Consider the following 18,009-nt stretch of genomic DNA (forward strand, 5'->3'; position numbering starts at 1 on the left):
TTAGACTTTTATTGCCCAAGCCGCCAATTCCAAAGTAGCTCCCACACATGGAGTGGTGTTTTGGCGAAACGCAGAGCGATGGACAGAAGACAGGGGCTCCAATGAGTGACATTTTTGTCAGTCGGCGGAAAGTTACCCCATTCCCATTTTTTTAATATTTTATCATCTATAAAATATTTTGAGTGGGAGTAGGAGTTTGATTCAGGTGTTGAGCTCTATGTGATGGTTGTGTTACTAGCCTCAATATGACAATGGGAACGTACTTTAATTTATGAATAAAAATCTTCCATTGTGGGTCCCACATTTTTCTTTGTGGAATATAATCATTAGCTTCGGCGTGTTGAAATAAATTTGTAAACTTTCGTAGAGGTCTGTGCTTCGGGTGAGACTAATAGGAACCACAAAGCCAAAATCTCTATTTCATCTCATGTATATTTGTGCTATCAGTACTAAGTATCTTACAAGGTTCCACTTATATTTATTTAATGGTAATTAAACATTTCCGATAGATATAAACTTGCTACTAATTTTCAATATATAATGTGTAGATTTTCTAGTGTTATATTTCCAAAACTCAACAAATTACACAAACAAAAACAAGTCACATGAGCAAACTCAGTGATATTTCCACCATATTTTCGTTATATATATTCAACCCAAAAATCACCAAATATACTAAATAAAATCATTAATACACTTCCATTAATTTAATAATACAAAAGCTCCAACCGTATGAGCACTGAAATCAAATTTCACTCGCCCACCAATAAAAAGTAATAGATTAAAGTAACATGGTATTAAATCTTAAATAGAATATATACGAGAGAGCTGTACATTTATTTTCTTGTCGCATCACATGGCAGGGAAAATTTAAATTACAGTACATTTAATAACCTAGGTAATTAACTTGTAGCATCACATAGCAGGGAAAGACTAGATACATCATGCGTACAGAAAAGTTCAAGAAAACCAGGAATAGTAGGATTAATCTGGTTCCGTGGTGTAAATAAAATATCAAAATAATCGTACCATCGTTCATGAATGCTGGAGTCAGCAGTACGAGCTGGCAGGTCGAGCACAAGCTTACAATCATGGGTGAATAAGAGGGGAGCGGAGACAACCAATAAATTATTTTTTGGTTATAAGGTTAAGACTAAATTATGTTTTAGTTAAACCTTAAAATTACGTCTTTAATTTGTTGGTCAAATTAAAAAAATTAAGGTCAACGCATTTACCAACACGTTATTATGCGGCAGTAATCGTAAGTTCACATGAAATAAAACTTCAATTAAACGTCTTAGCCTATCCGCCCCTGTTAATTATGCGCGTGTCTTTACCGCTCTCCAGCATGGCTATTCCAGTAGCAGAGGCTGGATGAGAGATTCCTTAACATAATCCATGGTTTCTTGGATATTGGGAGTGGAGAATGTATCTCCATATTTGTACATGCCCAGCATGCCTTTGACCACCTCGAAAATCATCTTCTTGCAGGTGAAAAGGACGTGGTTACTGCTGCTGTCCGGCTTCAGAAACTCCCTCGTCAGCTCCTTCAATTTGGCATTCATGAGACATTCAATGTGATTCAGGGCTTCTTCCTCTGTACATTCAGGAAGATGCTCTCTCATATAACATTCGATACTGGATGTCAATTCTCCACGATCCTTCTCACTCTGCATTCATCGAAAATTAACTGATCGGTTCTCCAAAATGACTCGTAGTACCAGTAACCGAAGCTAAAGAAAAGAAATAAGCAGATAAACATAATTATAATACGCAAGTCAACCTACCTTATATGTCATGATGTCGTCGATTAGCCGGGTGAAGTAGCAAGTCTGCTCTATGAATGCATTTTTTGATCCAGGATTGTCGATTTGTTCTAAAACCTGTCGCGGAAGGTGTTGGCCCAACAACAACACTCCGGTCAGCAGCAATGGACGCATGGCGCTGGAAATAATCCCGTTCTTCATGTACTCATCGAAGCTGGGCACATGCTTGGCCGCTTGCCATTCCGATTCTTGCAAATAACTCAAGAGGTAATCCACTTGCTGTTCAATTTGAAGAAATTTACGATTAGATATTAATTGATTATGCACCCGTAGGAAAGGCTTAATCGGAACTACTAACTCCAAGAGTTTGGTTGCATACTCTTAAATTAAATTTAAAAGCTTGCGATTATTAAAAAAAACTAGATGGTAGATTTGAAACCAAAAAAATTTGTTGTTACATATGAAAATATTTTGGAGTTTTAAGAATTTAACTTTTATTTATCAAATTCTAAATATTTCCAAAATCTAAATTCAATTTGCTCTTACCCACCAATCATTCCTACCCATTTTTCAATTTCTACTCTAATTGCTCTTACCCACAAATCATTCCTACCCATTTTTCAGTTCAAAATTTGCAATCCTCTTGCTGATTATCTTTGTTTGTCCAAAACCTATGGGTATGCGTGTGGGTGTTGTTGTTGCCTGGTTTAAATAAGATTACTCACTAGATTCCGAAAATAGGTAAGCCATTCGCCCCCTTGTTCCTTCTCCAACTCCCGGGCCACTTCATGAATCATGTTGTAAAAGATTTTGTAACAGGCATTCATATAATCTGGAAGATTTTCTGCAAATGCGAGGTCCCATCTGAAACCAAATAAATGTTTATAATAACATTTACAATATCAACATCTTAATACTGCAAAGAACCCTTGTATAACCTATTTTATCTGTTATATAATAAATGTTACATTATCAACATGCTGATATTCCAAACAGCTTTTGTTTAGCTGCAATCATATGTACCTTCGGACAGCTTCTGTGAACAGCCTCAAATCTTCAAGGGTTCCGTAAGCATCATACATGTCGTCCAGAACAGTCTCCAAGCACGCCAGCTTGGTAACGATGGCTCGGCATTTGGCGTGTTGGGGTTCATACGTCCCCGCCGCTATTGTCAAATAATATTCCATGGGCCTCTCCCTGGCAAATGTGAACTGGCTTAACCCTGAAACTCTAAACCAACTGTGCAGGAATATAACGTTATTGTCGGAACAACAACTGCTGGTTACCATTTATATGAATTCATTTCAGAATTTAAGTCACATAGTTTTGAACAGTTAGACACAATTCATTACCTCATAATATTCTTCGTCTCTTCCTGGTGAATGCATTGGATAATGTTGAAGTCCAATTTTGCCAGCTCTAAAAGCTTTTTATTGTCTACAGAAGGCAGCCTGAAAGAAAAACAATCAGACGAGCAGTAACCGAGGAAATAAGGGGCATACCCAGACCCAAAATATTATCAGTGAAGACACAAGTGGTTATAAGCATAGCAGTAATAATAAACAGTTAAAACTCTATTAAGGAAGTATGTGTCATCCCTTGTCACTGTGGGTAGGAGTGGTAACTGTCATAAGTCAGTCCAGTATGGCAGCACATATTTATACTTATTCATAGTAAAAATCAACATATAGAATATAATAGAAGAGCATGGAGTATAGTTTTCTTACGATTACAAAAATTGATATTGGTAGTTTTCATTTAAAATAATATAAGTAGATAAGTACAGGGTTTTACTGGCTCAGCGATATTATAATAGGTGGATTTATATTGGGGATATATATTAAGGAAAAAATGATATAATATATTGAGAGATATATATGAGATAGATTCATATCCGAGAATATATACTAAAGAAAAAAATGAAAAAATGACACAATATATTGGAGGATATATATGATATAAAAAGTTTTTATATTGACATGTATAAATAATAAAGTTCAAAGTTAATGAAAAATATAAAGAGTATAAAAAATGTTAATGAAAATTTTGTTGGAATGGTAATTCCAACTGCAGGTCGCAACACCGTGCAGGCGGACGTGGACAATACGGCAGCAACCCAAAACCGCCAGAACAAAACCACAAACCCGCTCAGGCATATCGCACCGCTTTTGCATAAAGGTGGTTTCCGTATTGTTGGGCTCCGATGAACTATGGAGGTGACGCGGGTCACCCGCATGACATAAGCCAACGTCAAATATCGCGCGTTATCGTTGGTGCATCTTACCTGGTCCGATATCAATCTCCGCCGTCCGATCTCCTCGTGCGTCCTCTGCCGTCGATCTCTGAAGCTGCATACGGGCCTGCAGCGAATTAATTTTGCGTGGAGTGAATCAAACGATTTGATTTTGACTGCTGTCCTGCCTGCAAAGGAAATTAATTGAATTTAAACCCGGTTCGTAAATGGTTGGTAAAACATTGAATTTCAACCACACGGAAGTATGGGCATATATTATATGTTCTTTTAAAAATGAGCATTGACCATATGCATAAAAAAAGCCCACGGTAGTTGAATGCATTGTATTGAGTTTTTAATATAATGAGCCAAATATATATGCTCGCGTGTGGTAATGTTTATATATATGTGTGTTGACCATTAAAACCAGAGGTGCAACGGAAAGCAAAGGATGATTGCACAGCAGTGCATATAAAAAAAACTGTGGCGTATATTTTTCTTGAGTTAACATTGTATTATGGGAGATATGTAAGAGCGCAGCAGCGAAAGAGAATAGTGTGAGCCAAATGAAAAGAGCTCGTGGGTTGAATTTTTTTTGTGTGGAGCATTGTAAAATGATGGTGCAGTAAAAGGTGAAACACACAGCAGTGTGTAAAAAGACAAGAACAGGGTTGTAATGTTTTGTGTGGCATTTTTGTAAAACAGAGGTGTAAGAAAAACCATGTGTGGTTTTGCATAGCAGTGCATAAAGAAAATGGTGGAGCGTTTTTTTTTTAAGCTTGTGTAAAAAATTTGTTTTACAACAGTAATGTGAAAATGGGTTTTACAGCAGTAAACCCAGCACAGTGAACTCCTCTCAGGTGGAGAGAAAAGACAGTTTTTTTGTTTTTGATGGGTGAAAGTAATTTTGGTAAATCCCTCTGAGTGAAAGAGGATGAAGTTTGTATCAGGCTTTATATTTTAATCAATAGAAATGTTTTATGGCTGTGTAATACTCTGTTATGAGATAATTTCTTTTAAATAGCTTCCCTGTGCAAAGGTCCTGGAACCAAGAAAACAGAGCATTGGCTCTGTGATGTTTAATTTGTTTGGTTTTGGTATTTTCCCATTGAAAAAGCACCAACAGTGGTATCAGAGCTGGTCCAAGCTCTTTAAAGAAGCTGAAGGAAAGACTCTTGTTGCAGCAGCAGTAAAGCTTCTCCAGCAATGTGAAGTTTCAGCCAAAGGGATTCAGGTATTTCTCAAGTTTTTGAGTTATTGTTGAAGATACAGTCAGCATTTTAAAAACATAGTCAGGGATTTGAAAAATAGTTAAGAATGGTAAGGTCAAAGAAGAAAGCCTCCAAGCCTGCTAAAAATGTGTCTCCCCCCTCTACTAAACTAGAAAACAATCCATTAGAATACATTCTATTTGAAACCCCAAAGTTTGATGGAAACTTTGATGTATGGGAAATAAAGATGAGGGCTTTCCTAATGTTTGAGGGGATTGAAGTCTGGGAATCAGTGATTGATGATAGCAAGAATGATAAATAATCCATGGAGTATGATGCACAAGCAGCAAAGACTATCTTGGATGGACTGCCTGATTCTGTGAAGAGGAATCTAGGAAAATATACATCAGCAAAAGATATATGGGACAGACTGCATGACCTTCATGCAAAGGGAACACTGACCATGACTATCAGTGAAGAAGAAAGTTATGAACCCATCATAGAAGCTGAGAATGAAAAGCTTGACCTCATCAAGCTTCAAGTAAGAGAAATGGATGAAGAGCTTGCCAAGCTCAAGAAGGAACTTGAGGAAAGCAAAAGGAAGCATCATGAAGAAGTCATATCCATGACAAATCAGCTGAATGAAGCAAAGAAGCAGGCAGATGTCTTGACAAGTCAACTTGAACAAAGACACAAGAAAGTGAATAAGCTTGTGGAAGAGATTGGACAGTACAAGGTAGAGGTCTCCTCCCTTAACTCCGAACTACAAGAAGCCAGGAAGCAGGCACAAGGAGCTGAAAAGAAAATGAAGAGCAGTCAAGCAAAAGATGAAGAAATCTCCAAAATGAAGACAGATATTATCTCCTTCAAAGTAGTAGCAGCTGAAGCTACTCGTAGCAAGGAAGAAACTGAGGGACAACTAGCAAAGAAAAATAATGAATGTGAAAAGTTAGAAGAAGAGATTGTCCTCCTCAGAAAGAAGGTTGAAGGGATGAACAAGATCATGAAGAGCTCTCAAGCTCTGGATGACATGCTCAGCTATCACAGATCTCCATTTGATAAATCAGGACTTGGGTATGTAGGTGAACCCTCAAACAAGGATGAGGATGCTTTAAGCAAAGGAGATGTGAAGAACCCAGAAAGAGATGGTGATGCTCCTAGTTCCAGCAAAGGCAAGGAGAAAAATGAAGGCTGCAATAGAAGAAATCCTGCTCCAAGCAGAAAACCAGCTCCAAGAAGAAATGTAGCTGATGTCAAAGAAGCAAGAGGCAATGGTGATCATCAAAGGATCTCAAGGCAGCAAGGATTCAAAAGTACATCAAGAAAACCTCCATCTCCCGGGTACCAAAGTTCATTTTATGGTTATTGTTATGCTTGCTCAAACTTTGGTCATAAGGCAAAAGACTGTAGAGCATTTAATAAAGATAAATGTTGTGGTCTCCGAAAACCTCCAAGAAACAATTTTAGAAGAAATCATGAAATGTCATTCATGAAAAATGTAGAATGTTTTAAGTGTCATAACATTGGGCATATGGCACGAGATTGTAACTTGACATGGGCTCTTACACAAGCTAGACCCATGCAAAAGAAGAAAGTTACACAAGTATGGAGAAGGAAGGAAAGGCAATCTGAAAACCCCTTGAACTCCCCAGTGGATCTAAATTTATTTTGAGAAGAGTCTACCAAAAGAAGACAAGCACACATTAAAGGGGAGCTTGTAATTTTTTTTTATTTGCTGAACTGTATTAACAGTCATTTGTTGATGGAGGATGTATTGCAGCGCAGCAGTTGCAAATGAAATCTTTGTTAATCCCTCTGAAAGGTAATATGCAGCAGTGATGAAATCAGCAATGTTTTTGCTTTGTTTTTATGCAATATGCACAGAAATGCATAAAGAAGAAAAGATGGCAGCGCTCAAATGTAAAGTGCAGCAGCGCAATAAGAAGTATGCAAAGCAAGAAGACCCTCACAGCAGTGGGAAGACAGAATATAAAACAGCAGTTTGGAAAAAATTTTTGAAGCACATGGATTAGAATGAACAGCAGTTTGAAATTTTGTTATGGAGCACATGCATTGAAATGCATAGCAATGGAAGGTAGTTTCCTTTTATGTAAAGTGAGAGAATATACTCACAGCAGAGTGAGTATAATACACAGCAGATGGAAATGTTTTGTATTGGGAATGAAAATGCAAAGCAGTGAGAAGAAAATGAGAAGAAGGCAAAACGCAGCAGAGCGTAAATGCCCAGTGGCTGAGAATGCAATGAAATTTTTCACACAGCAGTGAAAAATGTAATATTTTTTTTGTATGCAATGCATCATGCATCGAAACGCATAAAGAAAAACAGGGACAGCAGATTTTTAATGCACACTGGATGTATAAGAATGTGTGTGGCAGCAAAAAGCCAAAGGAATTGCACAGTAGTGCATTGTGTAAAAAAAATGAAGACTAAGATTGTGTGAAGCAAGGGTGCATAAGAGAAAGCAGCAGCCTGTGTATTTTTTTTTGTGGAGAATGAAGTGCCAAGAGTATGGGCACACAGCAGTATGATGAAACAAAAGGCAGCGACAGTGCAAATTGCAGAGGCAACGCAGCAGCAAATAAAAAGCCCAGGGATGACAGTCTATGGTTATGGGTACGGATAGCAGTGAATATGAAAAATGCAGCAGCAAGAAGTTATGGACAGCAGCATGATGGCAAGAAGGAGAAGCACACAGCAATGCAAATAAGAAAATGCAGCAGCATGAAGTTTTTGTTGAAGAAATGAAAGGTAATGGACAGCAGCAGATGTAAAAGAATTTTTTTTTCTTTACAGCATTATATGTAACTGTAATGAATGTGTTGTTCATTGAATTGAAATGCAATATATGCAACAGCAGTGAATGTAAGAAATGTTTACACACAGCAGTGTAAATTTGTAAATTGGGACAGTGTAATTGTTCCAAAAAAGACAGAGTATTTTGTCTTTGAAAAGTGCAGAAGTAGTGCAAGCGTAGACACAGCAGTGTGGGATAGACACAGTAAAGAAGATGGCACAACAGTGCAGCAGAGAATATGCAGCAGCATAAAAGAACAATGTAATGAGTATGCACAACAGTGCAATGAATTTTTATTGTTTTGAAACTGCATCTAAGGCAATGTTTGGCAGTAATCCCTCCATGAGAGGAAGTGAAGTTCTTGGAGAATCCCTCTATCAAGAGGATGATGCTTTTCAGCATAGTCATTGGTGAATCCCTCTGTTGAGAGGAAGATGCTCTTTAGCATAGTTTGGTAAATCCCTCCGTCAAGAGGAAGATGTTTTTTTTTACACAGGTGAATCCCTCTGTCATGAGGAAGGTGCTCTTCAGCACATTGTTATGGTGAATCCCTCTGTCATGAGGAAGGTGCTCTTAAGCACAGTTTCAGGTTAATCCCTCTATTAAGAGGAAGACAACTTTGATTGTTTGTGGAACTGCATCAGAAGCAGTTGGTGAATCCCTCTATGTGAGGAAGATATTTTTGTAACAGCAGTGTTGGGGAATCCCTCCATGTGAGGAAGTGCTTGGGTATGTTTGAATGCCCAGCAGTTGAAATTAAAGGGGAGTGCTGGAATGGTAATTCCAACTGCAGGTCGCAACACCGTGCAGGCGGACGTGGACAATACGGCAGCAACCCAAAACCGCCAGAACAAAACCACAAACCCGCTCAGGCATATCGCACCGCTTTTGCATAAAGGTGGTTTCCGTATTGTTGGGCTCCGATGAACTATGGAGGCGACGCGTGTCACCCGCATGACATAAGCCAACGTCAAATATCGCGCGTTATCGTTGGTGCATCTTACCTGGTCCGATATCAATCTCCGCCGTCCGATCTCCTCGCGCGTCCTCTGCCGTCGATCTCTGAAGCTGCATACGGGCCTGCAGCGAATTAATTTTGCGTGGAGTGAATCAAACGATTTGAGTTTGACTGCCGTCCTGCCTGCAAAGGAAATTAATTGAATTTAAACCCGGTTTGTAAATGGTTGGTAAAACTTGAATTTCAACCACACGGAAGTATGGGCATATATTATATGTTATTTTAAAAATGAGCATTGACCATATGCATAAAAAAAGCCCATGGTAGTTGAATGCATTGTATTGAGTTTTTAATATAATGAGGCTAATATATATGCTCGCGTGTGGTAATGTTTATATATATGTGTGTTGACCATTAAAACCAGAGGTGCAACGGAAAGCAAAGGATGATTGCACAGCAGTGCATATAAAAAAAACTGTGGCATATATTTTTCTTGAGTTAACATTGTATTATGGGAGATATGTAAGAGCGCAGCAGCGAAAGAGAATAGTGTGAGCCAAATGAAAAGAGCTCATGGGTTGAATTTTTTAATGATGGTGCAGTAAAAGGTGAAACACACAGCAGTGTGTAAAAAGACAAGAACAGTGTTGTAATGTTTTGTGTGGTTTTTTTTGTAAAACAGAGGTGTAAGAAAAACCATGTGTGGTTTTGCACAGCAGTGCATAAAGAAAATGGTGGAGCGTTTTGTTTTTAAGCCTGTGTAAAAAAATTGTTTTACAACAGTAATGTGAAAATGGGTTTTACAGCAGTAAACCCAGCACAGTGAACTCCTCTCAGGTGGAGAGAAAAGACAGTGTTTTTGTTTTTGATGGGTGAAAGTAATTTTGGTAAATCCCTCTGAGTGAAAGAGGATGAAGTTTGTATCAGGCTTTATATTTTAATCAATAGAAATGTTTTATGGCTGTGTAATACTCTGTTCTGAGATAATTTCTTTTAAATAGCTTCCCTGTGCAAAGGTCCTGGAACCAAGAAAACAGAGCATTGGCTCTGTGATGTTTAATTTGTTTGGTTTTGGTATTTTCCCATTGAAAAAGCACCAACAAATTTGAATACTTACAAAAAAAATGTTTTTTAAATTAGGAAATTGTATTGGGTTCATATTGTTAAAAAATTAAATAATATAACTTTTAAAGATATTTTCTAATATATAATTAAATATGGTATAAAACCCCAAAAAACTCACTTGATATATAAAAATATCACTAAATAAAACCCCGTAAATACAATCACTACCTAAGATAAATTTCTGTTCAAATAACAGGAAGAAACAACAATGGAAAAAAATGATCTGAAGGCCCCCGAGGGTGTGGGGATGAAAAGCAAAAAGCTGGAGGTGTCACCTGTAAATCCCTTTGGCTAACCGTACATAATCTGGTCGATACACTTCACAATATCTCCTTGTTTCGACTCTTGGAAGACTGGTGTGCCAAGAAGTCTTCAGCGTGTATTCAATCTAACAATTGAAAAGATTGAATTGAATCTCGTGGTATTCAGAAAAAGAAATTTACTATCAAATAAATAAAATTCAGTTCACTGAGAAATGATATGTTTCCTGTTTACCTCTCGGCTAAGATTCTGTTTGCAGTTCCATGCGCTGAAAGTTTCGTTTCTGGTTAAGGCTTCTCTTAAATATTTAGTAGCGTAGCCTTTGGCTTCGTCCAGAATATTTTCTCCAGGAAATGCAACTTCCGAAGCTTTATAAAGGTTCAGCATGCTTCCTATTTGTTTGTTAAATTGACCTTCCGAGCCAAGGAAGTGCCCATTGTCCTCCTTGAAGTTCTTGAAAGCCACTGTTTATGAAAGTGTATAAATGTCACAATAAACCAACACGAGAAATGATTTGAACAGAGAGAGAAGCAGAAAACTAGTATCGTATGATGTATACCTGGAGTTACATTGTATAGATGCAACCGAAGCAATCGAAAGGCCATGGCAGTGATTTCAAGTAGAGGCAGGTGAGCCTAAGAAAGACCCATCCTGGCTTTGAAGTTCCATTATTTTTTTCCAGTCCACAATGTCCTGCATGCTTTCCAGCGGGTACTTCAACGATGATGGACCATGTGGAATTTCCTCCCTGTGGAAGCCGAGATAACTATAAAATGATCAGTTCTATAAATTAAATTAAATGGTATTTAAAATAAATAAAATAGTTTGTACTATTGATGTTTTCATGCTTAAATCAAATTTCTAATAAAAAAAATCTGATTTTAATCGTAGATTTTAAAAATATTTTAGGATCCAACAAACATATGAACAAATCAAATAGTTTAACTCTCTCATCTCCATCAATCCCGGAATATTTTGGAAACTCTCAATGGATATCATAAAAATACCCAAAACCATTCCAAAATATATTCAAATCCCTGAATATTTTGGAAATTCGCAATCAACATTTTCCAAAACTATTTCAAAATATATGTAATGACATCCTTTTAATAACAAAAAAAAATGAATAATATAAAATGATTTTAAAAAATTCTTTCAATTAAAATCACATAATAGAAATTTTCAGAGTTCTTACTTCGTTAATGTCTCCTGCCACCTAGTCCTCATCAGATTCACAAATGGCAGGTCGTACGGAAGTGGGAGGGTGAGAGATTGAGCCTCTTTTAACAACGATGGAAAGATGAGTTGAAAGTCCGTTACGAGAGTGTCTTGATCACTTTCGGCCTTCAGTGACTCTATATTGCTCTTTATGAATTCGATGCCTACCACAGATTTTCAAACACAATATTAGATACGTTTATTTCTGAAATTCTATATTGTTTTTTCTGAATTTAATGCCTAGCACACATTTTCAAATACAATATTAGATTTAGATTTGTCTTAATTAAAAATCTATAAAACACCAAAAGGAATCAGATCTCTTAGAGTGAAAATCTTTTTTAAAGTGATGGATTGTTTTCTTAAATGCCTATATACATATATTCATCTTAACTAAGGATCTATAAAACACTAACAAGAATCAAAAGCGAAAATATATTCTTTTAAAATGATGGATCATGTGTTAGATGGATCTAATTTGATTTTAGATGTTGCAATAGCCAATATGTACATACTTATTTATTTTTTGGTATCTTTGCTTAATATAATATAATACATGTTAATTGACAACATCCTCAAAATGTCATTATACCATGAATAAAGTTTCATCATTTTTTTACCTGTCAATTATTAAAATACAATCATTTTTCTATTTTTTTAATTACTTCACTACTCTTTTTAATTACAAAATAATTAAATAAAATCTACTTCATTACTCTTTTTAATTACAAAATAATTAAATAAAATATTTTTAATTTTTGTTTTTAAAAATCAAAGTAAATACTTCATTACTCTTTTTAATTACAAAATAATTAGATAAAATATTTTTAATTTTTGTTTTTAAAAGTCAAAGTAAATCGTTATTAGTACTATTATTTATAGCAATATTTTTTTTATTTTTAAATTTAAATCCACAGACATAAATTTAAATTTTAAAATTGATTTATATATTTTTTATTATAAAATTGACTTATACCTTAAAATTAAATTATAATCTTTTTTTTCAAATGGTTAGTATTGTTTTAAATTTTTTATTTTTAAATTTATTTATTATTTTTAACATGACATCACATCATCTAGTGTTTACACCATATTCTTTATATTTTATTTATTATTATTTAATTAAAAAGCGTGCCAAAGTTAATTTCATTATTAATAATTTATAAATTATTAGATATTATTTATATGTATATTTTTATAATAATTATTATTTAATATAATTTATATGTTAGCTTTAATGAGATTGGTAGTTATAATTATTTAACTATGAACCACATTGTTACACTTTTGAATATTGAAAAGGGGTGTGACAACAATAAAACTGATTTCTTGTGTTAAGTTTAAAAAATTGAGAGAGTGACAAAATATATATGTTAAATTTATATGGCTATAACTAAATCTAAATAATTCTAATTTCGGACGTTGTGGTTGATAGAATATTTCAACAATCTTCAACAAACCAAATCTACTAAATATCCAATGTAAGCATTAAGCCTAACACCTTCCAGGCGTAATGCATACATTACAAACAACAATATTGAAGTCACACTGATAATTTTGTTAGGATTGGTCTTCATTAGCACGTCCATCCACTGAGGAATCTCATAAACAACACTCTTTCTTCAACCACCATCTTCGAGCTACCACTTGATCCATTTAAGACATGATTGCTTCAAACCATCGTTGATGTATATGTAGGATCAACGATTCTTTAATACCTTGAAATCTTTACTTGATACCGAATCACTCTATGGACTTACTTCCATCTATCAAAATGTGGAAAATTACAATTTTGGTAGTTACAAGTGGTCTAAGTACTGAGTGTATTCAGAAGTCAACAATACAACTTGACATTCTTCTTATTTTTCACATACACAAACTTACACAAAGATAACTTGTAACTATGGATCTTGAAGCATCGAAGAATAACTAAACCACTAGCATATAACAAAGCATAAACATAACCAAATCAATGATATGTTCTCTTGGCACCGAATAATGTCAAGATCCATCCACTTGATCTATGCTTATGTGCTCAATAATTGAATCTACATATTCATTTTACACAACAATTTAACTAAACAATAGAAAAGAAACAAATAACCCAACATAGTTGATGAACTCATGATTGAAAAACTAATAGTTTTCCTTCAGTATACCATCTACAACCACCTCAATCCATATTTTTTTGAACAAACAAAATTGAAATTTTTAATATCAAATGAAGCCATTATTCTCCAAACTTTGCTCATGATTCTTTCCCTCTGTTGCTATTGAGTGTATCCTTCGTGAACACTCTAGTACATGGCATATATATGGATGAGAATCTTGAACTAACGGGAGACTCCAAAAATAATAACACCACTTGGTTCTATGTGTAGGGTTTGTAGTAAAGTGATTTTTCCATCTGGGTTTACATGAAAAGGTCCTAGTTCTTACATTACTCCATGTCCAAATGATGAACATCCATATTCACCATTAAGCATAAATCAACAACTTCATTAATGGATCTCGAATGACTTCCATGAAATATATGGCACCTCACATGTGTGGATCTTTGAATGAGTGAGCATTACACTTAAAATTTCTAGCACTAGGAATTTGACCTCTGATCCGTCATGCATTTAAAATTTCAAATGGTTTCCCTTTCCACACAAGTCCCCACGTGTAGGTCCCTCCAAGACAGGCAGAGAAATTATTTTGAAAGGAAGGTGTCTCATTTGGCATGCAAGTTGGGCAACACCATAAATCTTGACAACGGGTCATATTTGTAGATAAAGTTGTTGGTCACTAGGTTTCTTGCTTTGAATCTACAAAATAAAACACTAGTAGTGTGATTTGACTTGAGATTGTCCTTAGAGTAATTGCAAAGTAGTCCCCATCCATAACCCATGCCATGTGGATGACAACATTTGAAACAAGGTTTTTGGTATTGTTTAAGTGGGCATGGAGCTTACATTGAGTACATACTTGAATTATCAACATCTATATACAAGATGTTGTTGAAGTTGTCACGAATATTTCTAAGAAACAAACTTTCACCAACATATTTCCTCGCTAATACCCACAACATTGTTCCCCCAGGGATACATTCCTTTTTGGAGGGTCCTCAACTCATTCATGGAGAGAAAGGGATCATCATACTCATATGTTCTAATTAAACAGATATGCAATACTCTACCAACACTAATAAGAATTAAATCAAAACCGGATGGACCTTTATTTTTTTCTATTACAAATGCTTGAAACAACATACTCAGTGTTTCTATAGAAACAATGATGTTATCAAATTTTTGTAATCCAGTGTAATTAGCGTTGATGCAGCGGAACTGAAACTCCTCGTGAAACAAGCACCATCCAAATTTCCAATTGACGAAATTCTATCCTCATACCATAGTATAAGTGTGATTTCTTCAAATAGAAGTGATTAGTGCCTCTCACATAGCAAAAAAATGAATAGACACACAAAATTAACTACAAAAACAAACAATGGAATGAGCACTCGTAGCTAATCAATCATTCTTCTATGCTAGCTTAATTATTTATAGAGGATTAACTATCATGGCTCTCACATTTTCTCATACCTCCCGTGAGGAAGTTAAGACAAAATTGGCTCAAATAACATGACAAAAGATGTAATTTCACACACAATAAATTGTTTTTCACTATTTGAAACTCAAATACGTGACATTTATATAGTATGAACTAGATCTAACTAATTCCAGTTTTGGAAATTGTGGTTGAGAGGATATCTCAAAAATCTCCAACAACCTAAGAAATCAAATATACCAATGTAAGCATTAATCCTAACAGATAGTTGGTTGGAAAGCACTAATTGTAATATAAATGATAGAGAAGATTGTCTCTACTCTAATATAGCTAGTAAAGTAGTCACTCTTCTTAATGATATTGTTCTTCTGATGATAGTAGTAATAAGTCCCTATGATCTCAAAGAGTAAAAATTCTCAAGGATTTTTTTGTTATGGGTATGACTATTAACATTGGTAGAGTTGGTAGATTAATGTTTACATTGGTAGTATTGGTAGATTTGGTTTGAAAAGCACTAATTGTAATATAGGTGATAAAGATTGTCTCTACTGGAATTTAGCTAGTCACAGTAGTCACTCTTCTTAAGGATCTTGTTCTTATGATGACAAGTAATGATGAGTCCCTATAATATGAACAAGCTAAAATTCACAAGGATTTTGTTTTATATTTGTATGACTATTAACATTGGTAGAATAAAGGTTATGGAAATTAAATCAAATGTGAAAAGGGTTATCGAATAAGATGAAAATTATTGTTTCACTTAAAGGGGCTTTCTATAGCCTAATATCAGGGAGATGTGTAATTCCTTCAGTGCTGAATATGAATTTGACATATAACATTTAAAACTTGATAATAATAACATGTGAAAAAATTAACTCCTAGTAGGGTTTAATAGATAAACATCCCTTTTGGACTATTATTTTGTACTAAAAATTGTATTTTGACTCATGAATATAATGGTTTTTTCCATATGGATAAAAGGTACAGAGAGAGAAAGCTCTTAAAAAAATGAGATGGGCTCTATGATTGACGATATCATGTTTGTGGCTAGTTGAGAAATCGGTTTAGCGTTTTATCCACTCAACCTAACCTGACTCAACTAATTCATTTGGTCATCCACTGTCACCTCTAGTTCGCAAATCTCACTTGGATATTGAGGATGATTCTCTTTCACACTCTGAAGGGTGGTTTCAGGTTTTATAACTGTAGGCAGGACTATTCTTTGCAACAATCAGTGGTAAAGTTTGGCTTAAATATTTTTTCTGGGTTTATTTATTCCATGACAAGGCAGATTATTGTCATGGAAGAATAGATGATTGATTTTTCTGAAGATCCCACTGAGAATATTTCCATCTGTACAAACCCTCCACCTCAGCATCCGGGTATGGATATGGAGGAGACACTTGGAACTCCCAATTTGGGAATATTTAACTCATTATTTGAAATATTAGAAGGGATCCCCTTTTCCCCTCATCAGCCTTTTAGATAGGCGGACACATCTCTCTTCCTTTCAACTGAAGCGGTGCTCCCTGTATCGCTTGAGGTAGGATGGTCAGATTCACTGGATCAATTTCTTAGCTCAACTAGTGATCTGATAATGAGATCTTAGACAATTATTAAGGTATTACAGACTCATGTGCATGGATATGCCTATGTTACTTTGTGCAATGGATCGATAATATCGCGAAATACATAGACAATGAAGCAGTTAAATAAACATAATAGACAACACACATAAACACAACAAGTTTGATATGGAGTTCACCCAAAACTCCTGGGCTACGTCTCCTAGTCCAGTCTTCAGTGGTGGCCTCTCTATTATGTCTTTAGAAGTAGAGTTTTACAACAGTGAGCTCAAATTGAGCCTCACACAATAGATACAACAGCAAGATTTTTGCTTGAACCCCTCAAGCCTCTCTGAGTACACAGACTCTCTCTATCACTCTCTGTCTCCGTCTTTGCTCTGTCTTAGCATTGCCTACTCTATTTACTGTCAATCTGTGGCTTTAAAGCCAATCGGCGATGTCTGTTTGTTTCACCTTCTCGGGCTTTCTGGCTTCCCGACCTTTGTCTGCTCAGATCCCCCTCTGAGCATTAGCAATCATTGCTAAACACTTTCAGGGATGGTGGCCACCTGTACCATAACGTAATAGGTCATCAAAATCCTCGAAATAACCATTCCCTGTTTACACAGAGAAATACATTCAAACTGTGAAATTCCACCAAATAACTCCTATTGGATCCGCCTTTATGTCAACATCGCATCTCCACCGTTGATCTGGGAGATCCAGATCCAACGACTGTGGTTTATTTCGGGCAGCCCTTTCGTACAGGGGTTAACCACCCGATAAGGGTGGTTTTCTCTCTCCTCAACCTAGACATGTGGCAGCCAATGTATGGGCTCGGGCAGAGCTTGGCCCAAACCACTTACCGCCCTTGGTCCTCCTGAAATCCTGCCTATTTTGTGATTTACCTTTTATATTAAGAAATACATTAAAACATGAAATCCTGCTCATATCGGACTTGAAATAGTATTCAATAGCATTAATAAACCCTTTCAGGTCCGTAACATTGCATCGGCGTTTTATCCCTTGTATTTCGTTTGTTTAATGAAAATGCGGTTTACATTGAAAAAGCATTGTTTCCGGACTTGAAATATTATCAAATATCGTCCATAGTTTTATTGGGTCTGGCTCCATTGAAATGTTCTCATGCGATGTTGTGATGCGAATGATCACAATCGCACATCGCACATACCCCGGTCATTTTGAACGCTCCTTTGTATTTGCCAATAGCGATACTGTGATGCAACTTGGGCCATCGATCTGTGCGCTTGATCGACGGTCCTTGTTGACCCCACTGATCGCTGTCG

The 18,009-nt window shown here is 35.8% G+C and overlaps 1 pseudogene across 1 annotated transcript in view; it reads right to left on the reverse strand.

Moving 5' to 3' along the window:
* Positions 1-952: 952 nt before the first annotated feature.
* LOC149196922 (alpha-bisabolene synthase-like) overlaps positions 953-18,009 on the reverse strand; it is a 45,556-nt pseudogene continuing 28,499 nt past the window's right edge. Inside the window, exons 3-11 of the transcript XR_016254691.1 lie at positions 11,566-11,752; positions 10,930-11,118; positions 10,605-10,834; positions 10,385-10,497; positions 3,119-3,217; positions 2,790-3,005; positions 2,492-2,630; positions 1,788-2,045; positions 953-1,670 (exon numbers count right to left, since the gene is read on the reverse strand). The product of XR_016254691.1 is annotated as an alpha-bisabolene synthase-like (transcript). The remainder of the gene's footprint in view (positions 1,671-1,787; positions 2,046-2,491; positions 2,631-2,789; positions 3,006-3,118; positions 3,218-10,384; positions 10,498-10,604; positions 10,835-10,929; positions 11,119-11,565; positions 11,753-18,009) is intronic.

This window comes from Pinus tabuliformis, chromosome 2_2, assembly GCF_031772625.1.
Source record: "Pinus tabuliformis cultivar Carrire ecotype Pingquan chromosome 2_2, CPIR1, whole genome shotgun sequence".
In the NCBI taxonomy this organism is placed as follows: domain Eukaryota; kingdom Viridiplantae; phylum Streptophyta; class Pinopsida; order Pinales; family Pinaceae; genus Pinus; species Pinus tabuliformis.